We start from the raw sequence: 26,644 nt of genomic DNA on the forward strand, positions 1-26,644 counted from the left end.
CAACAACGCCGCGGAAGCTTACAGTCTGTTCTTAGGGACCGAAATTCTTCACAGGTTAGACATGAGGAACGCCATGATCATTGGAGATTCGGCCATCATTATCGCTTCCATGATCACAGGCAAGGAGTTTACAAAGGCAAGCCTCAACAGCATCAGAATGAGGATAAATGACAACATAAGAAACCTGGGACAAGTGACCTTCATGCACGTGCTAAGGGAGAACAATGCTGAGGCGGATAACTTAGCCAACAGGGCAGTAAAAAGACCGCAAGGACAAGTCTGCGAAAATGGCAGAGTTTTTGAAAAGGCAATTCCGTAAGGGGCTGAATTGGCAGCTCAAGCTTCAGAAATGTTCCACCCAATCTAGTCACAAACGTTATAAACATCATTCCCCCTCAGGTTCCCAGTCCCTCGATTTTCCTCTCCCCTCCCCTCCACCGTCGTTCACCTTGTTCCTCGATCCCAGCCCCCTGCTGCATCATCCTCCTCGTGATCTCTCCCCCGACTTGGCAGGTTTCAGTCCCCTCCGCACTTTTGAAACTTGCTCAAATCTGCAGGAGGATCCAGACTCAGGCATTTTTATAATGCTCCCTCATCATTGCAGGCAGCCCTCGTTCCTTTATATCCCCCCTCAGGTCCCTTCTTTCCTCAGATCATCTTGGAAGTCTCAGAATCATTTGGGCAAAGCTGGGCGTTCCGAGACAGGCAGCTCGGTTATCTCTCAGTATCCCCATCCTCCGGTTTCCAGAATTAGCAACCAACGGGATCATCCGACCCTTCCCTCAGTGAAAAGGTATAAAACATTTCGTGTCATTATCGTTTGTTCTCTAACTTGTGCTCCCTCAGTCATGGCAGAAAATAGACAGCAGAACGAGGCTCAGGGTGGCGAGGCGCGCCATGATAACCCGCTGGTCAGGGTGTTAGGCAATAACACCTGCTCCCTCTGCAAGGATCATTGCTTTTTGATAGCTCGCTTCGTCAATCACCACAATGAACTGCGTGAGGACTTCATTGCGGACAGCAGATCCAAGCGCAAGAAGCTGGAGAAACGAAAAAGGGAAATCGAGGCTCTCAAGGAAAAGTGCGAGCATCTGGAAGAGGCCGTCAAGCACATTCAAAGCCTCACGGAGAGCATGCAGGCTGAGGCTTCTACAAAGGATAGTCAGAAGGAAAAGCAGAAGGATGACCAGATGGAGGACACTGTGAACCAGTTTTGGTGTTAAACTCATGAAAAGCAAATTTTGCCTTATAGACGGCCTGTTTGTTAGACAATTTAGTAGATATCTTTTTCAAATTACTTTACTTCAGCTAAAATCTCAGAAGACAAGGGCTGCGCCCCTTATTTTGGACTTCTTTTCCTTCTACTTCTCATGCACCTTATGTAACTTTCCCTGCCTTGTGCAGTTTTTTAATATATGAGTAGACGATCTTGTAAAAAAAAAAAAAAGTGTTAGGTTCGTTAAGTATTGTTCTAAAACATGTTGGGCCACAATTGGACATGCGCCTAGTGTGGTGATTGTTTTAAAACATGTTGGGCCACAATTGGACATGCGCCTAGTGTGGTGTGGACAAAGCTAACTAGAGTAGGACTTGGTACACTGGCTAACCCATTGTATCTCAAGGTGAAGTTATGGGAAAACCTTAAGTGAAGAGATCTAGTATAGTTGTAGTAGGTGCAACTTGACCCAACCATTACAACTTAAAACAACATAGTTTTACATGATTGCAAGATGGAACAATTTGGATGCACTAGGTCACAAAAAAAAAAAAAAAAACAAAAAACAAAAAAATAGGCAGACTATAGGTCCGTGATAGTTGGTGTCAAAGCAAAGTTCGAATGGTACTTCATCACTTGACTTTGTGATATTTAGGTGCTTCATTGGATAAGTGGGGAGTCTGTAATAAGGAAATAGACATCAACATGAGTTGTTAGGTGTTATAGGCCATTTTGTCACATCTAGTAAATAGGCCTTCAAACAGGATCATTCACATCCTTTGAACACTTTGTCATCCTCCTTACACAAATCCCTAAGTATGCCTCTTTCATATCTCAGAGTTTCTACCTAAAACTACTTTATTTCAATCATTTTTAGGACCAAGCACCCTGACCCGTCATTGGTTAGCGTTGACTACCAGGTTGCCCTACTCTACACCTGCGTTGATCACTAGCAGGTTGCTCAGTGTTGGGGTGCGCTGATTCTAGAAATTCAGGAAAACAAAAAAGAATCTTGAAGCTTCCTCTTCCATATTATAGCTATTTACCTTGGATAAAAGTCTCGAATCCTATCCTATCCTACTTTGGATTTTTCATCCCTTATCTCTTGAGCTCATCCTCCCATCAATAGTGGATCTCAAGCCCATATTGGTAAAAGGATAAGAATTCATGAACTACCTCCTTCACCTATATATTTACATCCACCCATAAGCAAGGGGTTGGCTTTTGGAGAGTGATTCTACCCTTATGTTATTGATGTGAGAGATATTATTCCATGCATTAGGGTGAATAAAGGCGCACTTTGTGGAGAGGAAAGGACAAGTCAACTTGGAGGAGCTCTTCTACAAGATCAACACCTATTTTTGGTTGTAACTCACTCCATTTCTATTAATGCAAAGAGTTATTTGTTTTCCTATATATGATGTTATGATTTCATGTATTTCAATACCATGTTGATATATTGAATAAAGTGATTAGATGATGCTACATAGATCCCATAGATCGTTGGCTTGTGTTGTCTGATTGTGCAAGTTCTAATTATAGCGATCAGAGCTAGGATTGGAGCATACAAGCCAAGGAAGGAGCAAAGCATACGACAGATTCCAGGTAGGCTTCATCCCATTATCTATTTACTTTAAGGAAAACATCAACTTATTTGTCTTTCTGTTGTTCTAGGTCAGTCCACTAGGCCTAGGGAAGATACTTACGTCTATAGTCGTAGATTCTGTATAACAATAGACACATGGGCAAAGAGGTCATGGTTGGTTGCATTAGGTTTATAGATTCATTTGAAGATCCGGGGGAGCATAGATTCATGCATCGACATGGAAAGCAACTGAGATGAGTTTGCACTAAATTATTTGCTTGTGTAGGTGAGTCATAAGCTTGATTTAGCAGGGAAGAACCAAAATGTGATATTTGGGACAACTTTGTTCTCCATATCTTGGTAAAACTTGCACTATGCAAAGGGAGAGTTGGGAATCCAATAGAGTTGCCTTTGTCTAGAGGTGTGATCATTCTTTTTTGCTTGCAATTTCAAAGTGTTGCAATGGTTGGCTCTTTGGATGTGAAGTGGGGCAACTTGGAGGAAGTCCAAGTGTAGCCCACTCTGATGGCTAAGACAATGGACTTGGGAATGGGCCAAATTCTACGGATTTCAAAGTGTGCATTGAAAAATTTGGACACCTTGACAAGAAGTTGGTTTTTGCATAGAACATTGGAGCGGTGTCTCACTTGCACAAGTCACTTGGTCGACAATGGGCATATATGTGTTGCAAATTTTGGAGGTGCCTCCAGTAGTTTCCTAACACCATCCATTCAATAATTTGAGCTTGGAATCATGAAGTTAGAAGTGGAACCTAAGGGCACTTGAATGTGCCTAGTATAGTAAAATGAAGAAGATGTGGAAGATTTGTTTTTTTTGAAACTTGCAATGGTAGGAGGCCATCATCTTCTCCGTAATGGCGATGAAAATGAAAACCATAAGGAAGAAGAAGAGTTTTATAATGATAATGCCAAAGTTTGTAATGATTTCTTGGGTGGAGCAAGGTCATACTATTTTATTCAATGGATGGAGACAATGAAGGAATCGGCCATGAAAACATTAATAGTCAACTTGTATGAGAAAATAGGAACACAGATTGAGCGACTTGGACACTACTCTCTCACCTTTGGTATGGGACTTAGGTTGAGGCAAAGTGATTCTTGGGAACTTGTAGTTGATCATTGAATGACACAAAGGTTGGAAGGAGCATTGGTTGGACTTGTGACAGAAGTAGTGGTTCAGAATGCTTCTATCAGAAAGGAGGTATGGAAGGATTTTGGTTGTTTCATCCTAACTTAGATACTTTGGACATATTGTTGAGGTAGTTGAGAAGTGTGGACATATTTTCCACTCTCATTTTGGATGTTGGGTTGCAAAAGGTGACTTGGCTTGTTAGAGGTAGAGTTGGGGAATTTGTCTTCGTCAAAAGGACTTGTACAATGATTATATAGGTAGATTAAAGTGCATCACAAAATGACTATTCGATGGATATTGTAGAAATTTCACCGTAGATTAAACTGATTATGCAATGTACTAAAGCAAAATACTTAATCTACTTCTACAATCAAACTTGCGGAAGCTTAATCGATTTTGAGCAAGATCAAATAGAACACATATAATAGAGAAGAAGATTCAATCACACATGAAACATAGAAGAATACTCTGGGGAAAACCTCAGCTAAAAACCCCGCCATATGTATTATCATACAAGTGGAAATATCTCAGGATTACACAAAGCTTTAGCTCACAAGCTATCCAACTCTCAGTACAATCCCTCACTACTGCTTATAAACAGAATAGACAACACATATGCCTTCATTTAGTCCTCCAAGCCTCCTATTTCCTTGTGCAGTTTCTCCTGGGTCCTCAAGCTGCCACCTGTGTGTAATAATCCCTCACACACTGCTCTGACCTCTGAAATAACTGCGCAATCATGAAGGAATGAATTCCTTTTGGATGGATGAGTTTCCTTTATAGGAAAATTCCTCCAATTGATCGTACATTTTCCCTTCCTTTAATCTCAACTGGGTCTTTCTCTGAACTGACATGCATGAGTTATTTATGAGAGAATATTCAGTTATCTGGAGAACACTAGTTGCATGCATGCATGCATTAACTGACTGAACTCACAATTAGTTCCTCAAACTACTTGGAACTAATTTAACTAGACTTAACTCAGTTAACTGAGCTAACTAATTACAACTCAAATACAACTCATCCTTATCTCCTTAATTAAGGGATAACTTCCTTAATTAAGGGATAACTTCCTTAATTAAGGGATAACTTCCTCAATCAAAGGGATAATTGTTGCATGTCTTCACATAGACTTCATGTTTGATTTTCTCCAACTAATTAACTCAAGATGAATTAATTAATTATTTTTCAAACAGCTGCTGAGACCAAATTTGAATTTGAATTCTCAATTTTAATTCAGGGACTAATTAAAATTGGAATATATCCTGAAATGCTATCTATAGTAATGTTATTTTTAGCATTTCTATTTTTAACATTCCTTGTTGCTATTTTCCACATTGGTACCTGAAATTCTATTTATAGAAATGTTATTTATAACATTTCTATTTTTAGCATTTCTTGTTGCTATTTTCAACACTTCCTCTCAATAAGAAAGACATTCAACTCGAACCCAATCCTGAACCTTTGGAATGTTCTGCATGCAACAATTCTCTCAAGTGTTGTTGCTCCAGTAACTCAAAAACAAAATAATATCCAACCTGAATCAAAATGATGCCTCCGTCATCAAAGTCTCTGACTGCTATTGCCTCTCTCGATTGAAAACTCTACACCTCTGTGCCCTTCAGTATCTGACTACTCTAGCCTCTGTCACTTTGATCTCTGACTGCATCAATCACACTAATTCCTCTTTCTGCATCCGTGCTGATGCTGGTCCTATCTCCCAGCACTGCATCGGCACTACACCTCCTCTCATCATGTTGGACCGTGTTTCCCACTACTGCACTACAATTCAGTTACTGAGAAGTAAGTAACTGATCTCCCAACTGACCTCCCTGTTGGGCTAGAAACGCCCTCTGATGCTGAAGCTTCCTCTGTTGGTCCATCCACATCTGTCTCTACCCATTAAGCTAGTCCTGCTACTCCTCGTTGGGGCTCCCATAGCAAGGTCTAATCAAAGAGGCTGGTACCCTAAGGATCCTACCCCTATTTCAGCCTTCTTGGGACTATAACTCCACATCACCCCACCTCCCACCTGGAGGTATGGATGCATGTGATCCCTCTGCCCACTTGGCTTGAAATTTCCCCCTACTGGAGGTCTCTACGTGAGTGGATGCCTCCACTCGATCTCCTCTTGGTTTCTTCAGTTGTGGTTTCTCCACAACCTCCTGAAGCTGCTTCACCAATTATGGCTCCTCCACAATTGTCTGAGACTTCTTCTGGCACTACATGTTGAGAGGTAATGTACTCTCCCTCTCAACCACCAAGTCTCCAACATTTTCCTTGCTCCTCAAGGCTTTGCATGCATCTTGAACCTCAAGAGCATATAGGGTCTTGACTCATGAACCGATCTGCTTTACTTATCTCATGGTGATGTGTCTGAGGAAAACCTTTCTCTTACTGAAGACTACATCATAGCCTTTGTCCTCCAACATCGCAATCGATACCAAGTTCTTCTTCAATCCTGGCACATACTTCACATCTGTCAAGGTGATGCGAGCTCCATGCTCCCTCTGAAAAGAAACTGTGTCCACTCCTGAAACACTATACTTTTCATCATTACCCATCTCTATGCACATCTGGAGGTCTTTCGCCTCCAAGGTACTGAACAAACTCTTATCGCTGGTCATGTGGAATGAGGCTCCACTGCCAAGAAACCAACTACAACCCATCATCGATGAAACCATGCATGCGATGAGGGTAAAATCCAATTCGAACTAAGAGGCTAATGCCTCACCTTCCGATCCTTTCGAGGATCCCTTCATGGACTTCTTCAAAGGGCAATCAGTTGCATAATGTCCCATCTTGTGAATTCGGTTTGCACCTGCAATCCCGAACTTCAAACTTCAAATTCTTCTCGGTAAATTGTTTACAGCTATGATAACCTTTGCTCCGATACCATGTAGAACTTTTAGAAATTTCACCGTAGATTAAACTGATTATGCAATGTAGTAAAGCAAAATACTTAATCTACGTCTACAATCAAACTTGTGGAAGCTTAATCGATTTTGAGCAAGATCAAATAGAACACATATAATAGAGAAGAAGGTTCAATCACACATGAAACACAGAAGAATACTCTGGGGAAAGCCTCTGCTAAAAGCCCCGCTATCTGTATTATCATACAAGTGGAAATATCTCAGGATTACACAAAGCTTTAGCTCACAAGCTATCCAGCTCTCCGTACAATCCCTCACTGCTGCTCATTGATAGAATAGACAACACATATGCCTTCCTTCAGTCCTCCAAGCCTCTTATTTCCTTGCGCAATTTGTCCTGGGTCCTCAAGCTACCACCTGTGTGTAATAATCCCTCACACATTGCTCTGACCTTTGAAATAACTGCGCAATCCTAAAGGAATGAATTCCTTCTGCATGGATGAGTTTCCTTTATAGGAAAATTCCTCCAACTGATAGTACATTGTCCATTCCATTAATCTCAACTAGGTCTTTCTCTGAACTAACATGCATGAGTTATTTATGAGAGAATATTCAGTTATCTGGAGAACACTAGTTGCATGCATGCATGAATTAACTGACTGAACTCAAAATTAGTTCCTCAAACTGTTTGGAACTAATTTAACTGGACTTAACTCAGTTAACTGAGCTAACTAATTACAACTCAAATACAACTCATTCTTATCTCCTTAATTAAGGGATAACTTCCTCAATCAAAGGGATAACTATTGCATGTCTTCACATAGACTTCATGTTTGATTTTCTCCAACTAATTAACTCAAGATGAATTAGTTTATTATTTTTCAAATAGCTGCTGAGACCAAATTTGAATTTGAATTCTCAATTTTAATTCAGGGACTAATTAAAATTGGAATATATCCTGAAATGTTATCTATAGCAATACTATTTTTAGCATTTCTATTTTTAACACCTTGTTGCTATTTTCCACACTGGTACCTGGAATGCTATCTATAGCAATGCTATTTAAAGCATTTCTTGTTGCTATTTTCAACAGATATTATGGTGGAAGTAATGTTACAACAACAATTTGCAATTTAAATCATTTCTTGTTGCTATTTTCAACAGATATTATGGTGGAAGTAATGTTACAACAACAATTTTATGTGTATATGAATTGGAAGGATTGTTCAAATGAATTGTGGAACATTTTAGAACTAAGTTGGCAGATGGATATAATTGAAGATTTAACCATTGAAGCCAAAGAGCATTTTGCCCTATGTATGGAAGAATTGGAAGCATAATAAGATGAAAAGGTAGAGGAACAAAAATCTTGGTGTGTAGATCAACTATGATGCCAAATCCTCCTTGGGCATGCTTGGGTGAGACGTTGGCAAGATGGCCTAGAATGTTGGAAAATTGCAAGGGCATAATTGGTGGACATGCAAATGTGGAAGATCTTCCAAACCTTTTGTAGAACTTGGATGCTAGATGGACTAAGGAAATGGGCTTGATAGCCACTTACGTTCTCATTGGGAGTCGATTGGTTCATTATCTAGGAGCGTGAAGTGAAGTTTTGGGGCATTTGAGAAAGTGTTGTGTGGAATTTTTGTTGGGCATAAACATGATAGAATAACATGGAGTTAAGAGTGGTGACCTTTCCTTGGTCTAAAGAGTTGTGTGGAGGAACTAAAATGGACATGGAAAAGACTAGTTTGGGCATGAGGGATGTGCCCTCCCACAAATGAGCATGACAATTGTATTGACCATCCAACCAATTTGAGACTCGAGGGCATTAGTGCATAGAAGCATGTTGAAGATGGTCAAGTAAGGACATATTAATAGGTTCAAAATTTCAACACTTAGATGTTTTGGAGGTTTTGTGATGGAACTTTGGTTTTTAATGGTTGTAAGAGACAATCATAGTAGTGATCGTAGCCACCACAATGATTTGTCCATCCATGGATGAGAGGTTCATCCATGGAAGGGTGAATTAGTCGTATAGAAACTTTGGATGGAGAATAATGCATAGAGTTGGGCACCTATGGTCGATCGTTGTGTATGTCAAGATTTGAAAATTTAGGGTTTCCAATAATCATTACTGTAGAACTTGGGATTTATAATAGACATTAGCATAACATTTTTGAGTTTTTATCAGTCCTTTGTTGTGGATGGATGCATGAGTTCATGTAGTGACTTGGAGGATAGGAGGTCCATATGGATGTCTCCCAGGATGACAATGAGTTTTAGTGGGGGAGGATGTACGACCCTCACTTAGAATGGTGTTGGGCGACCTTCGTTGAACCAATGTGGATGGATTTGTTAGGTAGGTGACTTGATTGGGATGCTAGCGATGTGCACTATGGATGAGCTTAGATGTACTTGTAGTTGGGAAAGAAACATTTTGGGGTTGCCTCAAACAAGTAGATGCCTTGGCTTGTTGGCCAAACAAGACTTAGAAAAATGTCTTGGCCTATTCGCAAGATAATGTAGATAGCTTGTAGAGCCTTGGGTATGCTTGCGGATATGTAGGGCGCACTTTAGACTTGGGTGATCTTGTGGATGAATAGGACACGCTGTGGATGCGTCAAGTTAGACACACTAAGGAATTTTGGTAGATTTGGCTGGAGACATGAGGAGTTGGGTGCCAAGGCTTAAACAAACTAGTTGAGTGAGAGCATTACACATGGGGATTGAGTTGGATGATCAAGATATATTGAAGCATAAGTTACCATAGATGTAATCATGGAGTGTACTTTCTTGGTAGACTCCCTTAGGCAAACGGTCCATGGGCACATACTTATGGAAACATCTTGGGCATACAGTTTGGGTGCGTAAGCTTGAAGGTGATTGGTTGGATCCCATGACTTGCAGATGAGTTGGCCTTGGGCGCACTTAGATGAATGAACATAATTATCAACTGCTTGGGCATGGATAGATGGAATGACCAAGAGCCTTAGGCACACCTGGGCATAGATGGAGTTGCATATGAGCAGCAACGAAATGACTAGGTACAAAATGAGATGACTTGATAAAACGTGTCAACTAGGGTGTAGATGAATTAGGCAGATGACAATAAGACGACCTTGGTGTGACTTGGGTGGATAGGTATGAAATAGAATGACTCCACCAAAAAATTTGGAATTAAATGACTTTGGGTCCACTTTATACAACGTGACTTGCTAGATGGTGGGAAATGATCGTATAAGTAGATGGGCATCTCATTGTGTTGAGTCAAATAAGAAAGAGAAAAGGAGTTCTTCGTTGTGCCAAATGATCAAAACAATGGAATGAATTGTGCTACGTTATTGAGAGGAGTTTTGAAACGAATTTTGGAATAACTTCTCAAACAAGTTCGGGATGACTTCTCAGACGAGTTGGGATGATTTCTTAGAGGAGTTCATTGATGAATTTTGGGATGAGTTTCAAAATGAGTTCAACTTTGTGCACGATTCTTAGAGTTTACTTGTTTGGATTTTGTTGGACAGTGTTAGAAGAAGGTAGTGCACCTTAGCATTTAAAGTCCTATTGTAATTGAGTTGTGGTAGTGGTCAAAATCCCCTCATTATATCTTTGTATCATATTGCAACATTCTTATATGTGTATGGATAAAGGTGTTAGACATTGACTTGGTGCCACTCGAACCACATGAGTTGTGCATTGTCTTATATATGGGGTTGAATGTTACATTGGTCCATGTATGCTTTATTTGACTATTTGTTGGATTAGTTAAGTATGGTTGTGGAATGTTTTACTTCACAATTGGTTGTGTGCCTGGTGTGGTGTTGGACACAACTAAGTAGAGTAGTACTTGGTACATTGGCTAACGCATTATAGATCAAGGTAAGGTCATAGGCAAACCTTCAGTGAAGAGGCGTAGCTTGGTTGTAGTAGGTGTGGCTTGGCCCAGTCATCACAACCAAAATAATGCAATGTTGCTTGACCTTAGGTGTTGGAACAACTTAGGCAACAAATTACAAAAAAAGAAAGAATTTCCGAGTGGACTACAAGTCTTTAACAATTGACTTCTCTTAGTTAACTAAGTTTAAGGAGATGGAATGTGAACTACATCTCATTAAACTAGCTAAAAATCTCTAAAGAGATGAAGAATTTACTTTTCTTAATTCACTAAAATTAAGGAGACGAAGAGTTAAAATTTACTTAATATTATCTAAAGAAAATATAGAACTAATTTCTTTACATGAATATGTAAACCTCGTGGAGATATATATTTCAAATTATATGAAAAACATATTTATACGATTAAAACAAAATATATATAATTTTTATGTGATTTTAATTAATTTCATATGGATATGTGAAATATTTTCCACAAATACATATGTTTTTTTTTTCCCCTGGGAAAAAGTCGTAATTTTCATTAAGGTTAAGAAAATTACATTTTGCAGATGCCGAAGCATATTCAAAAGCAGGCTTGTGCCTGTCGAGTTCATTTTATAGCTGCTATATACAAAAGTCTCCACGCAGGGAGCATGTAAATAAGTCTGAGCTATGTTCAAAATATTGTGCTGGCTCTTCGCAGAGAGCAATATATACTGCTGTAATATAACAAAAAGATTTACTGTTCAACTGTATCTACATACTGAAAATAAACAAAAACTGCATATGTATATAGGCTTATAGCCCATCATTCCAATTGTTCATCAAATGGCCGATGATAGTACTGATAAAAGGTGCCATTGTCTTCCTCTTGGATCCACCATTCCTCCCCTATTCTGTGCGCTGCCTCTTTGGAGAGCTGATCTGCAGTGGTGTTCTGTTCCCTGTAGATATGATGACAGACAAAAGATTCAAAGGAAGTAATCAATCTCTTTGCTTCGTCAAGAATATGTCTCAAAGCAAAAGCATGACAATGAGATGCATTATTGAGCCAATTGCAAACAACTTTGGAGTCACCAAAAATCTGTAAGTGTCTGCAATGTTTGAGGATAGCAAAATGAATGATATGCTTGGCTGTGATGAGTTCTGCGAAATTGTTTGTGCCTCTGCCTAAGTTAATTTGAATCTTGAAGCAGTGTCTGTCATTTAGGTGAAGTATGGCTCCCCCCCCGCACCCATCATCTTGGGCAGAGCCATCAAAAAAAGCCCAGGGCTTTGATGGATCAATGGGGATAGGAGTGAGAGTTCTCGGTGGGTTGGAGAGGTCCTCCTCAGGTAACATATTATAATCTGCCACAGTATGAAGAATAATCGATGGCCAGTGTGGCATTTTCAGTTGGAAGATAGATTGGTTACGGGCGATCCATATAGCCCAACAAACCAGCAGGGGTAGGTTCTTGGCCTTGCCTGTATGCTCTAAGCACCAGTTAGACCAAGCCTCCTGAAGGGTGTTCCCATGCCATTGCTTCAAATGTGGGATATGAGATGTAATAGACTGCCAGAAGTTAATGGTCGTGCTGCAAGTTAGGAACAGGTGCTCTGTGCTCTCTTCCGCATTAAGACATAGATGACAGCGAAAGGGTCCATAGAAGGATCGCTTCATGAGATTAGAACCTGTGGGAATTTTATCAAAGATGATATTCCACATCAGTAGTCTCGTCCTGGGCGCGGCCTTGAATTTCCATATCGACTTCCAAGTGGGTCGGATGTCAGGTGGTTTATGTGGCTCCATAAGTTTGAGGTATCCCAACTTGGGTGAGTACACTCCATGTTTTGCATATGCCCAGATAATCTCATCTGGTCCTTCCATAAGTCTGATTTGTGCTTGTGTGAGAGCAGATGTATATTCCTTCCAATCATCAGTCCATTGGTTAGGCAGGTTTAGAGCTCTGGCTGTTAACCAAGCCTGCTGGAGGAAAGAGGAATTAGCTTGGTCACCAATGTGTTTGATATGTGTGATACCTCTGTCATGGAGATAGTGTATGAGGTCAGCTGGCAATCTGTGGGCATTCCCGCATCCAACCCATGGGTCCACTCCAATACGAACTGCATTCCCTTCTTTTATCCGCCAAGTGATGCCATCTCGAAGCAGGGGTATTGAGTCAATGACAGCTTTCCAGATGTTGGAGAAGAGATTATTGTGTCCATGTCTAGTACAAATCCAATCTAATGTGGACAGTGGCTTAATGTATTTGGAGTATGCCACCCGGGTCCAGAGACTGTCTGCTGTGAGTAAACTCCATCCGAGTTTGGCCGCCAGAGCTTTAGAGAAGATAGCCAGCCTCTTTATGCCCCATCCTCCCCAGCTCTTAGGTTTAGTAATGGTCTCCCATTTTACCCATGCAAATATACGCCCCGGCTGGTGTCCTTTCCAAAGGAATCTGCAACATATGCTCTGGAGCCTGTTCAGTATGCCCCTTGGAATCCAAGCAAGGGCCATCCAGTACACAGGTGTGGCTTCAATGACCGCTTTAATGAGTACAAGTCTTCCCGCTCTCGAAAGATATTTGTGGTACCAGACTTGTAGCCTCTTCTCTACTTTGGAGATAAGCCATAGCCAGTCTGCAATTTTATAGCCAGATGGTTTCAATCTAAAACCAAGATACTTTATTCCATCAGATAATTCCAAGGTGACAAAGGGGAAGCGCTGTGAGGCGTAGTTGATTTCATGTGCCGAGCAGCCAACTGATGTAATAGTGGATTTATTATTGTTGATCTGCATCCCCGTGGCCTGCTGGAAGAGTAGGAAAGAGTTATGTAAAGTGGAGGAGTCACCGATACTGCCATTCAGGAAGATGAGAATATCATCAACGAATAGAAGGTGAGTAAGGAAGAAGTTATCCACTATTTTGATTCCAGAAAATAGATGGCGATCTCTGTTGGATGAGATAATCCTACTCAGTCCTTCCATAATAAGGAGAAAAAGTAGCGGAGAGAGAGGGCATCCCTGCCTGAGCCCTCTCTCAGCAGTGAAAAAGGGAGTAGCTTCTCCATTGAGGAGGACACTGTAAGATACATCAGTGATGCAGCTCATCATCCATTTGATGAAATCATATGGGAACCCAAGATGAGTAAGCAACAGTCTAAGGTACAGCCAGTTTGTTCTGTCGAATGCCTTAGAGAGGTCTACTTTGAGAATCATTCCTTTCTGCTTCTTGATCTGTAGAGTATGCATAAGCTCCTGTGCTGTAGCTATGGCTTCATGGATCTGTCTGTGGTGTAAGAAGGCAAACTGTTCAGATGATATGTGCTGTGAGAGGATGGGCTTGAGGCGGTTTGCAATGATCTTGTAAAGACAGTTACAGAGTGATATGGGCCTGAAATCATCAAAGGAGATCGGATCATCAGTCTTAGGTATGAGGGCGATGAAGGTGGATTTGATAGCTGATGATATCCGACCTCTTCTCCTGCTGTCCTCCACTATACTCAATAAATCATGGCCCAAAATGTCAAAAAAAGAGATGTAAAATTCAATGGTCCATCCATCTGGGCCAGGGCTTTTATCCTTTTTAAACCATTTCAGTGTGGCTTCCAGCTCATCCATGGTCACCTCCTTCAGTATCTCTTCCGAATTGTCCTGGTCCACATATCTGGGAAAGAGTTCAGCCACTGTCATGATCTCCAGTATGTTTACATTCCCTGGCGCCTTGTAGATACCTCTGAAGTGTTCAGTGGCAAGCCTGGCCAAGTTCTGCTGATTAGAGATGGTGAGGCCATGCTCATCCTTTAGTTCCCATATAGTATTGATGGCTTTCCGGCCATTGGCAAATTTATGATAGAATTTTGTGTTGTTGTCTCCCTCAGTGAGCCAAATAGCCCTGCTTCTCAATCTCATGCTTTCTTCTCTTTCCTTCAAAATTTGAGATCGTTTAGCAAGCAGTAGGTTATACTGTTCCTTACTCTCCGGAGTGTTGAAAGTTCCTGATGTAGAATTTTCATACTCAGTGATGATCCGTTCTGCCTCCATGAGGGTGTGGTTATCCAGGATCCGCTTCTGATGTGCCCATTTTTTAGTAATCTGCTTGAGTTCTGTTAGCTTCCTGACAAAGCCTGCAGAAAGATCCTCATCTTCCCGGATAGGGTTGTTCTGCCAGTATTCATGGACCAGCTGTATGAATGAAGGATCTTGTAGCCAGGAAGCATTAAATTTGAAAGGGCTCTTAATTTTACGAGTGAGGCCATCTGCCTCCAGGAAGATAGGTCTGTGATCTGATAAGCCACCGGATCCTACCCATTGACGAGCTCTGGGTAGATCATTGTATAACTGTTCTTTAATGAGGAAGCGGTCGAGTCTTCTGGCCAAACTCTGATCACCACTCCTATTATTAGTCCAGGTATACTGTAGTCTAGCAGATGGGATGTCCACCCAGTGGTGGTCCTCCAATAGGGAAGAGATGGTATCAGAGAGAGTATCCACTTGTGCCATATGCCCCCAGGATTCACAATAGCCCAGGGAGAAATTTAGGTCCCCCCCCAATATAATGTTATCTGCTTGAAAGAGCCCCCTTTCAAGAAGGGATCTCCAGAATGTAGCTCGATCAGAACAGGGTCCATAGACATTTATAATGCGGAGATCCCTCTCAAGTGTATGATCATATATATCGAGGCCTATGAACCCTTTGCCTCCCCAAAAATTGCAGATGTCCACAGTCTTGTTACAAACCCCTATTGCCAGGCCTCCAGATCTTCCTGATGCATCAAGTGCATGGAATGTCCAATTCGGGAGCCAAGAGGTAAGAGAGCGAATGAGATGGTCTGCTTGGCAGAGGGTCTCCTGAAGAAAAATGATATCCAGTCGTTCCGAGGTTAGCAACCTCCTGAGTGCTAGTTTTTTGGCTGAACTAGCAAACCCTCTACAGTTGAATGAGAGGAACTTCATGAGGGGGGAGGGGGAGGGCCATCCTTCGCTCTAAGGGCCCCAAAAATGGTGTGCTGTCGCCCAAGGGCGACCTCCTCATCCGCAGTCTGCCTAGCTTTAGTAATACGAGATGGACGACCTCGTGAGGTCTTGTGGGAGGTGGGGGGACTAACAGGGTCAAGTCCTACAACATCCGGGCCTCGGTCTTTGATCCGAGGACGAAGGGAATAACGGGGAGATGGCCTGGATAGTACCAAGGTCGAAGTGATCAAAGTGGGGGGAGCCAAAGGAGGAGGGGGCGGGATCGAGCAAGTGAGTGATGAATGAGATTGAGTGAGTGATGAAAGAGTTACAGGGGGAACAGAGTGTGAGACCGATGTAGTGCAAGATGCATGAGATGTCAAAGAGATAGGAGGAGATGACATACCCGTAACCGCTGAGTCCGCCGGAGGGGTCAGTGTGTGCTCCTGAGCCTCTGAGGACGTTGGCGGTACCGGGGGAGGTGCAACAGTCTCTATACTTGCAGGCCCTGATCCTTCCTGAGGTGCATCTTCCCCTTGAGAGCGCTGATGAGTCTCAGGAGGCTGAACCGGATGTTGTTCCAGAGGGGTCGATCGGGTGATATCAGCGACCTCTTCCTTCTCATTCCTTTGTGATTTCCGAAGAAGCGGGCAATCCCTGTAGAGATGCCCTACTTTGTGGCACCTGCGACAGCGATATGGGATACCCTCATAGTCGATAATCTGCCGTCGCGCCGAATCTTTCCACTGAATAGTGATGTACTCATAAAGTCCTCCCCTAGTATCCATGTAAATAAGAATCCTGGCATAAGCCATCATGCCCGTCTGTAGATAGGACTTGTCATAGCCCATATAGGTTCCGAGTGCATTGCCTATGCGCTTGAAAATTTCTTCAGACCAGTATTGAAGAGGGAGTCCGGGTAATCGAATCCAAATAGGTCCGACCCCAATCTGCTCTGTCTCAGGATCAAACAAGGGTGTCCATCGCTTAAGGAGCACAGGCGCATGGTCAAAATGCCAATGTGAGGATAGAACCCAGTTTGTGTGATCGGCACGCGCGAACCTCAGTGCAAACCATCCCCTCACAAATGTCTGCACAAAGGGGATATCTACCAAGTGATGCCCCCAAATCTCGGTAGCCCAGGCCTTCAAACGTGCCGCCGTATAGCTGCGTCCCCTGATGCGCCCGACCAAAACCCGATCTGCAAAGTCCATCGCTTCGCCCCACTGTATGTCCTCTTCCAGTCTGAGGAAATAATCAACTTCTCTTGATTTGAAACACTTTGATTTCCTTCTAGGGCCGCCGGGAGGGGTAGGGTTCCGCGGATGACCAGATGCCGGAGGAGAGAAATGAGCTGGTACCGAGGGTTGGAAGGTGGCAGGGATACCGGCAAGAGAATCGTGAGTAAAACCAGATATGGGGCCCGAGAGCGGGGGTACGGATGAAAAACAGCCTGATGAGGGACCAAGGTAACCCAAGGGGCCGGATGAGGCAAGAGCCAGGTTAGCGTTGTAAGGAAGGCGGTGAGTTGAATCGGCAGATAGAGGGACTAACCCTGAGGTAGGGTTTAGGCTACCAGCAACAAACCCCAGGGTCGCCGGAGAGCGGGGAGGCGTCGAGAGTGCCGGCCAGGTGGGGGGTTCATCCGGGAGGACCACCGGCACAGATCTGGAAGATTCACCAAGCGAGTACTGTGAGTAAATCCCAGTAAAGTCATCGTAGAACATACCTTCTGAGCTGGCGTTTGGGGTTCGCCAGATGGAGACCCCCTCCAAGGGGTCAGCAGAATAATCGACGGTCTCCAGGTCCTCCATAGTCATCTGCGTCTCGGAACGGTGAGCTTTTTGCGGAGCAGTGAAACCCGGCGAAAACGACATGTAGCGGTTGAAGGTTCAATGAGAAACCGCCGCAAACAGGTGCGATACCACAGGTTCAGGTGAACGTAACCCCCGAGAGTCGTGAATCCAGACGGCGATAGAAACGGAGGTGAAGCTGACGGATAGAGTGCGCGTTGGTGAGTGAACGGAATGCGAGTTAACAGCGCCTGCAGGGTTTCAGAAACCCTACCCTAACCTTGAACGCGCGGTAGTCCTTCGCGGCTTCCGCATCATGACCCTCACACCATCTCTTCCACAAATACATATGTTTAAAAATATGACATTTATAAATACCTATTCAAATATGGAATGATTAATAACTTGACTATTATGCACAACTTGAGTGAATTTAATGGTTAATAACATATGTTTTCTCTTAAAAGTCATAGGTTCAAATCTAGAGAGAGATAGAGTATGTATACTTCCGTAGTCAAATCCCTATATCGAGGAGTGTCCTTTGCCTCACAAAAAAGAGGATCACACACCAATTTGGTGTCTAATTTAAACATAACCTTAAAATTAAATTATTTTTATTACAATTTAAAAATTCTATATACACATCATTAAACTTACAAAATACATTTAAGTACTTTGTCAACTTAAATAAATGCTTTTAAACACTTTTTTTTAACCATGATGAATTTGTAATTCGTTGGAGTAATTTGAACGAGGCCCAAGATCAAACCTAACAACTGCCACTATAACACTAAGAGTATATCTAATAGCCCATAAATCATATATACTAAGAATTTATGACTTAACAAGAGTCAAAACTCCATAAAAATAGAAGAACCTACTCCTTGAGCCTTATCACAACAGGACAAAAATACCCCTCAAATTTAAAATCAAATAAACATTAAAATCTCATTCATTATGCTAACCACTCAATATTCCCAACCGAAAAAGACTTTTAAACATCTTTACTGAAATATTCCCAACCGAAAAAGACTTTTAAACATCTTTAATAAAGCAATGAAATATTCAAACTTGACATTGCTTGTGAAATTCCGACCCTCCACTCATGTTTAAGCCTTGCTTGCTCATTCAGCACAAAGTTTATCCCTTGAAGATTCAGCTTCTTTCATGATACACCCATAGTAAAGTGTCGAATATGGTCAAGGAGAGGAGATTGCAAGAAACCTTTTATATATACATGATTGGTTGGCTGTGATCCGCTGGTCACTTGACCTCCCACTTGGTGATTTACACATGGCATTTTGCTGATGGATGACATGGATAAGATGGTGAGAAGATCTGACTCGTCCTTACATAATAGGCCACTATGCATTCCCAGCCCCCAGACGATTTCATATTTTTGGATAATAAGGTGGTAGTTGTCCATACAGTTATCGAGGACAGCTCCAACAAATGAAGAGGAGTGGCATAAAAAGCAATGAAATCATAACATGGCGCATGATATTTCAACCATTTGCCCGGTACGCCGCTTAGCAATGACCTCTGTAACTTTCTGTTCCAGGCCATCCAAACTTCATTTTCAACTATTAATTTTGAAATGGTTACCTCTGAAATCTTTGTACAAAGTTCTGGGTTTATCGAGTTTTTGATGGTGTCTGCCTGTGCAGCGTTTTGGATTAGTATTGGTAGAATGATGATGATATCCTTGTGCGTTTTCATGCGTTTTGATTTTTCAGCCAGAATATTAGAAACATTGACCTGGGAGTAGTCCTCTCTCTCTCTATATCGGGTTTGCCTTTTTGTTTTGATTCTATTCAGTTAAAGCAAGAAATGCCATTGAATCAGGAAATTTGATAACTTGACCTAAAGGGTAAAAGCAACATTGTTAAAAGGTCTCATTTTATATGCTCCTATAGTTCGTCTTGGTCTCATAGCGGAAGACAAAGACAGAATTATAAGTGACAGGAAGTAGCACAGAATCATCTAAACCTGAGTATGATATGCACCTTGAGGTTGCCCAGGTGGAGCTGCATTTCTTAAGATCATTATGTTAATTGTGTTTATTTTAGGTGGTTGGGAGGAAGGATTGTTATCTTCTTTACCCATATTCAATTCCTACAATTGACATGATGATCTTCATTGTAATGGTGTTGTAATGGTTTTGAGCCTCCTTATTGAATTTGAGCTGTACCTGAGCACTAGAGCAGTCCCTGAGCACTACAACATGCATATTCCTGATATGGAACATAAAGATATTTCTTATTGTATATGATGCACCATTTAGATTCAATGAACAATTACAAACAGGAACAGATATACACAAATTGTTGTAAGGATTAACCCGCCCCACACCTAGGCTCCAGACTGTCCTGATTCCCTCGGTGCAATAAAATAAATTTATGCGAATAGCTCTATGTGTTTTGAAACTGTAAGTATTTAAAGTTAGGTGGAGGGTTGATATAGAATGCAGCTACAGGTATGTGAAGTTAGGTAGAGGTTGCTTCCCTTGCATATAGAATGCAGCTACAGGTATGTGAAGTTAGGTAGAGGTTGCTTCCCTTGCATATAGAATGCTGCCATTGGCAAAATTTGCAGGGTGTACTTATGTTTGGGGACACATCGCAGTCTACTCTGTTTTGTGATTATAAAGAAGCTTCTAAAAGCACTGTCCGTGTCTTATACTGTTTTACTCTGTATTCCATATACTTCAAATTCTAGTTTGCCAGCTACATTATTGGATCAATGTTTAAAGTTGCATTGAAAAATAGTGTGTAGATAAGCTGTTATTGTTGCCTTCCCTGAATGGAAGTTGCTCCTGTAAAAGTTTGATCTTTAGTAATCAAATCATCGCGTAAATGCTTCAAATAGCATTATAGCTCTCAACTTAATGGGTAAACGTGATCAGGGATAAATAAAAGGAGTTGACTCCCATAACTACTTGGTTGTATTCCTCCTATGTTTTTTTTGGTTGGAGAGTGGGGCAGGGGTTGTTAAGAAAGAAAAAACCCTCTATCAATGCAAATATAATATACATTACAACTGGCACATTTTCCACTGGGCAAAACAGATCTAGGGTCTAAAATTCAATACTTGACCCCGGTCTAAGCTAAACTAATACAGGTCTGATATTTTACATTTAACCCCCAAACTAGATCTATTGAATAGTTGCTATCCATACTAAAAAGAACAGACCAGAGCTATAAGAGCTATTACATTTGTCCTCCAGCCTGGCCGCTATGCTGGTGCCAAGGAGGGGCAACTTTCTTCTGATTTTTACACAGCACATTGCATTATCTTTCTCCTTTCTCTTTTCTATTTCAATTCAACCTTTACTAGTAGGGTCTAAAATAGTCTTCCTTGAACTTGTTGAAATCTCTAGCTCTAGTAATTGCAATGCTTCCACAAGTTTGTGAATGGTTCACGTCTGAACCCACTGCGAGGACTCAGGACAGGAGATAGTCAGTTGTAGGGGGAGCTTCTTCTCCACCAGTGGATCAACATTTCCTTCACACTCCAACATGATTTCCTTGGGGTTACCCTTGCTAAAAGCATAGATTCAGACCACGGAGAAGGCTGGCTTAACCTCAGTGGCCAGGGTAATAAACGTTACCACGGCTTTGCCAACGGCCATGATAAAATATAGAGGGTGATTGGCAGATTAGATAACTTTACCATGGCTTTGCCAATGGTCATGAGAAAAATACTGTGGTAATATCATAGAGGGAGATTGGCAGATTAGATTGGTATCGACAATAATGTTTGTGACATTTTGTATGTGCCTTGTGGACTGAAGCCTGATGTCCATTGAGTCTTTTAGAGGCCAATTACTCCATGAACCAGGGGCTTTTTCTATATCCACCACAATTTCCACCTCGTCTGGAAAGTCTAGGATTAAGACTCCCTGGCACAGAGTGTATCAATCCTGTATCCTTGAGGAGAGAGCTCCAAGGCTCAACAATCCAAGCTTGGAAGTTTTTCAGCTTTGGTAAAGAGCCTTTGAATCTGTAGATCATCTCGAGGGCTCAGACCTAGGAGATCGATGCAATGGTTGACTTGTCAATGTAAAATGACAGAGTTGAGGGCGATGTTCTTTAAAGGTTATCTTCCAAAGGGTTGAACCCATAGGTGGAAGATTCTTTGAAGCTAGGGCAAACTCTAAGACAACTTTTGTGGGACCTTGTAGGTCTGCCCTTTGTAGAAATTTCAAGAATTGGGCAATGAATGCAACTTCTGAAATTTCAACTCAGCCTTGAGGTTTTTGTTGATTTGGGGTAGCATCGAATGTGATCTAGCCACAAATTGGTGGAGAGGCTAAGGCACATGAGATCTCCAATACCCAGAAAGAGTTTGGGCAGATTCTAAACAGTTTGGGAGATATTAAAATAATTAATATTTTTAATGGACTCCCTAAGTCTAAACTTAGGGAACTTAAAATATTAATGTGAATTAATATAAAACTGTGTTAGAATGGTCCAAAAGTCATGGATCAAGCCAGATCTAATCTTAGCCGTTGATTAGGGACTTAATTTCGGCCGTTGAAATGTCAACGAGAAAAGTATAAGAGGAGGCTTGAGGGTCACTTGGAGAACACACCAAGAGATCAAGATTTCGACTTTCTAGGGCTGGGTTTGTTGAGAAAGTTGAGAGAGTGATCAGAGTTGTAGTTGAGGGGCAGTGAATACAGAAGCAGAGAGATAGAGATAGCAGTGGGAGGATCAACGCAGTAGCCGGAGAGAGGGATGCAGAAGCAACCAAGGGTTCACACAGAGCCAACCAGGAGCTGCGCAGTGCCTCAGAGGGCCAGCGTGGGTGATGCAGAGGGCCAGAGGACTGACGCAGTGCCTCTAGAGGCTGACGCAGGCCAAGCCAGAGTGACGCTGGGCTAACGCTGGGCTAGAGAGAGGTTGACGCAATCCCTAGAGGCTGATGCTGGGGTTTCATGGGGCAGATTGGCGCTGCCAGAGTGTTTAGCCGGGGTTTCAGCCGAAGTATTTGCTTCCGAGTAAAGAGGTACTATTGTCGAGATTTTTCTCTATTAGGTGAGCTGGATTTGGCACCCAGATTGTATTCTGAAACGACTTAATAAATCAAACCCTCAGATAGCTGCACCAGTTTTCCGACATTGGGTTTTTCCGGGGACATTAGTCCAAAAACAACGGTGTCACTTGTGTGTTTGTTCTGTTTCCTTCAGTTGATGATCTATAATGTGTTGAGCATGCACTTGTATTTATTTCCAGTATTTACATGGTAAATAACTTGTTAATTAACAGAACAAGTAGGTAGGGATAAATCAGTAAAGTGCATGAAGGGTTTCTAACGGGTTAGACTTAGAAATTCCAACATGGTATCAGAGCGTGGTTGCAGATCACAGGGGAACTAAGGACTTCAGCCGAGCAGAGAAACAAAAGTGGAAAACAACTGTTCCGAGTGACAAAAGCTATTCCTAGCAGAGTAGCAACAAGGAAGGGGTGACGCAGTGCCTGCATCATCAAGATTGAGCCAGGAAGAGGCAGCACTGAGGCTGAGGGAGGCAAAGACAGGCTCACACAGAGGCCAGGAGGGTTGACACAGTTGGCTGAGGAAGCTGATTTGCTGGTGTCGGGATTGCGCAGAGCCTAGGAGCTCTAACCTTTAGTTTGCTGAGGTTTAGGAGGTTGTGGGTAAGTTGTAGAGTGGAGCTGGTGGGGTGCTGTAGTCAGAACAATACTTAACAGGGCAAGGCCAAGGAGGAGGGAGTTGCTACCGAGGATTTCTAGTCGAGAAATCCGGATCAGTGGTGCAGCTGCAATAACGATCGGAGTGGGGGCATCTCGACATTGGCAGAAAGATTTCTAGAAGGGAAATCGAGGCTCAAAGAGAGTCACACTAAAAACTTCCAAGAGGGAAGTAGAGTAGCAGCGAGATGGCAGTGAACAGGGTAAGAGACCAGGACAGACTGGACGGAGCCTCAAACTTCGTAGTCTGGAAGGCCAGAATCCCATCCGTTCTAGATAGGAATCGTGTCAAGCACTTCGCCTTGAGGACGATAGCTATCCCAATTGACCCAGTTGATAATGACAAGTATGAGGATGAGTGGTGAGGGCCAAGAGCATCCATTTTGACAGGGTCAAGGACCATATAGTACCACATATTGCCGAAAAGGAAATGGCAAATGAGATGTGGGAGGCCTTAAAGAAATTGTACTAGCATACTTCTGTGCAGAGAAGGATGTTACTAGAAAATCAGCTGTGATCATATCAGATACAGAAGGGAGAATAGATCGACCCATTCCTCGATCGATTGAAGGAGATCTGGGATCAGTTGACTTCCATAAGGGCAACGCTGGATCCAGAATTGATGGTGAGAACAGCCCTGAACACAGTCTCAGAAGACTGAGAAGTGTTTGTCCAGAGCATACTGGGCAAGACGACCCTTTTAGATTGGGAGGAAATGTGGGCTGCTCTGAGCCAAGAAGAGATTAGAAGGCTGAGCAAGGCGGGAAGCAACGGCAAGGGGATCAGAATCAAGGAGGAGGAGGTGGATGATGCCCTAGCATCTGAGGGAAAGCAGGAGAAATGGAAGAAGGACCTCTCCAAGGTCAAATGCTTCCATTATGGGGAGCTGGGTCATTATGCGACCTAGTGTCCAAGGAAGAAGAGCAAGGGAGAGGCCTTCGAGACCAAGGCTGCGCCAACAAGGGCAGAGAAGGAAGTGGAGACAGACGATGACTGTGCCATGAGTGCACACACACCACTTGAGCGGAAGTGGGGAGACATCGAGCTGTAGTCAGACGGACTACAAGCGATGAGGGGCAGGATCCTCGAGGTACCTAGCCTCTTGGATTAGACCTTGCTACGGGAGCCCCGAAGAGGAGTAGCAGTACTAGCGGATGTCAGTAGAGACGGATGCGGATGGAGCGATAGAGGGAGCTACAGTGCAGGATTCCCAGGACAATGTGAGGCAGCAGTGTGAGAAGCACGGGAGTGTTGCACCAATGCAGGATGACACAAAGAGGTGTGCAACGGTGCGAGATGCATGGAGTTGTTGCAACAACGTAGAGGTTAGAGAGGGAGAACTTGTCAGCCACATAGGGAGTTTCAACATCAAGGGTGTCTCTAGCTTGACAGAGATGTCAGAGTTGGGAGATCAATTACTTACTTCTCAGTAATTGAGTTGCAGTGCAGCAGTTAGAAGTGGTAGTGCTATGGGCAGCACGATGCAACATGATGAGAGGGGTTGCAGTGCAGATGCAGGAGTGGCTGGGGCAGGGCCATGGGCAACAACACGGATGCAGAGGGAGTTGCAGTACAAATGCAGTAGTGGCAGTGGCGGGGCCATGGGTAGCAGTACAGGATGCAGCAGTGCAAATGATGGGCAACATGCCTAGCATCAACACAGGGACCGATGCCAGATGATCAGGGTGATACTTAGTAAGAAGTATTGCTAGAGCACAGTCCTCGCTAAGAGGGAGTGTTGATTTGGGGTAGCATCGGATATGCTCTAGCCACGAAAATTGGTGGAGAGGCTAAGGCACATGAGATCTCCAATACTCAGAAAGGGTTTGGGCAAATTCTAAACAATTTGGGAGATATTAAAATAATTAATATTTTTAATGGAGTCCCTAAGTCTAAACTTAGGGAAATTAAAATATTAATGTGAATTAATATAAAACTGTGATAGAATGGTCCAAAAGTCATGGATCAAGCCAGATCTAATCTTCGCCGTTGATTAGGGACTTAATCTCGGCCGTTGAAATGTCAACGAGAAAAGTATAAGAGGAGGTTTGTGGGTCACTCAGAGAACATACCAAGAGATCAAAATTTCAACTTTCTGGGGCTGGGTTTGCTGAGAAAATTGAGAGAGTGATCAGAGTTGCAGCTGAGGGGCAGTGAAAACAAAAGCAGATGTTGATTTGGGGTAGCATCGGATGTGCTCTAGCCACGAAATTTGGTGAAGAGGTTGGGGCACATGAGATCTCCAATACCCAGAAAGGGTTTGGGCAGATTTTAAATAGATCAGGAGATATTAAAATAATTAATATTTTTAATGGAGTCCCTAAGTCTAAACTTAGGGAAAATAAAATATTAATGTGTATTAATATGAATCTGTGTTAGAGTGGTCCAAAAGACATGGATCAAGCCAGATCTAATCTTAGCCGTTGATTAGGGACTTAATCTCAGCCGTTGAAATGTCAATAGGAAAAGTATAAGAGGAGGCTTGAGGGTCATTTGGAGAGGACACCAGAGTGATAAGTCATTCTATTCTCTAGAGCGGGGTTTGCTAAGAGAGATAGAATTAGTGATCGAAAGTTGCAGCTGAGGGGCATTGAGTACAGAGGCAGAGATAGTGCTGGGAAAGCAGCAGAGCAGCCAGAGAGAGTGACGTAGGAGTAGCCAGTGCTCATGCAAGGGCAGCGAAGTGCTGTGCAGAGCACCAAAGAGGCCAGCATAGCTGACACAGAGGCTCAGAGAGCTGACGCAGGGCCTTTTGGGGCTGACGCGGGCCAAGATAGGATGACGTAAGGCCAACGTTGGGCTAGGAGAGGCTGACGCAGTCGAGATTGGGCAGACTCTGGGGTTTCTATGGCAGATTGGTGCTGAGTAGCTGCCGGAAGGATTATTCGGGGTTTCAGCCAATAGATTTGTTAGAAACTGAGAGGTATTACTGCTAAGGAAATTCTCTGTTGGGTAGGCCAGTTTCGGCACCCAGATTGTACTATGATATTGATTAATAAAAAAACCCTCAGATAGCTGCACCGATTTTCCTACATTGGGTTTTACTGGGGACATTAATCCAAAAATAATGGTGTCATATGGTGTGTTTGTTTCTGTTTCCTTTTAGTTGCTGATCTGTAATATGTTGAGCATGCACTAGTGTTTATTTTCAGTATTTACATTGTAAATAAATTGTTAAGGAAAATAACAAGTAGGTAGGAATAAATCAGATAAAGTGCATGGAGAGTTTCTAAATAAGTAAACTTAGAAACTTCAACATGGTATCAGAGGTTGATTGCAGATCACACGAGGACTAAAAGACATTAGTCGAGTGGAGCAACGACAGCAGAGAACAACTGTCCCGAGGTGACAGAAGCTATTTCTAGCAATGTAGAAGCCAAAGAGTGTGACGCAGAGCCATCCAGGGCCACGCAAAGGAAGCCAGGAGATGCGCAGAGCCTCAGAGAGGCCAGCATTGCTGACGCAGAGGGTCAGAGGGCTGACGCAGGGCATC

General features: G+C 42.7%; 1 protein-coding gene across 5 annotated transcripts in view; it reads left to right on the plus strand.

Moving 5' to 3' along the window:
• The first annotated feature begins 18,609 nt into the window (after window positions 1-18,609).
• LOC149173433 (Rhomboid-related intramembrane serine protease family protein) overlaps window positions 18,610-26,644 on the plus strand; it is a 200,259-nt gene continuing 192,224 nt past the window's right edge. For 2 of the 5 annotated variants that reach the window (XM_089424597.1, XM_089424601.1), the window contains exon 1: window positions 18,799-18,957. The gene's annotated coding sequence lies outside the window, so the exon portion shown is untranslated. Of the gene's footprint in view, window positions 18,766-18,798; window positions 18,999-26,644 lie in introns of those variants that run through there. The other 3 variants (XM_089424599.1, XM_089424600.1, XM_089424598.1) reach the window with 3 other exon arrangements.

Source organism: Pinus tabuliformis, chromosome 4_2 (genome assembly GCF_031772625.1).
Source record: "Pinus tabuliformis cultivar Carrire ecotype Pingquan chromosome 4_2, CPIR1, whole genome shotgun sequence".
Lineage (NCBI taxonomy): Eukaryota > Viridiplantae > Streptophyta > Pinopsida > Pinales > Pinaceae > Pinus > Pinus tabuliformis.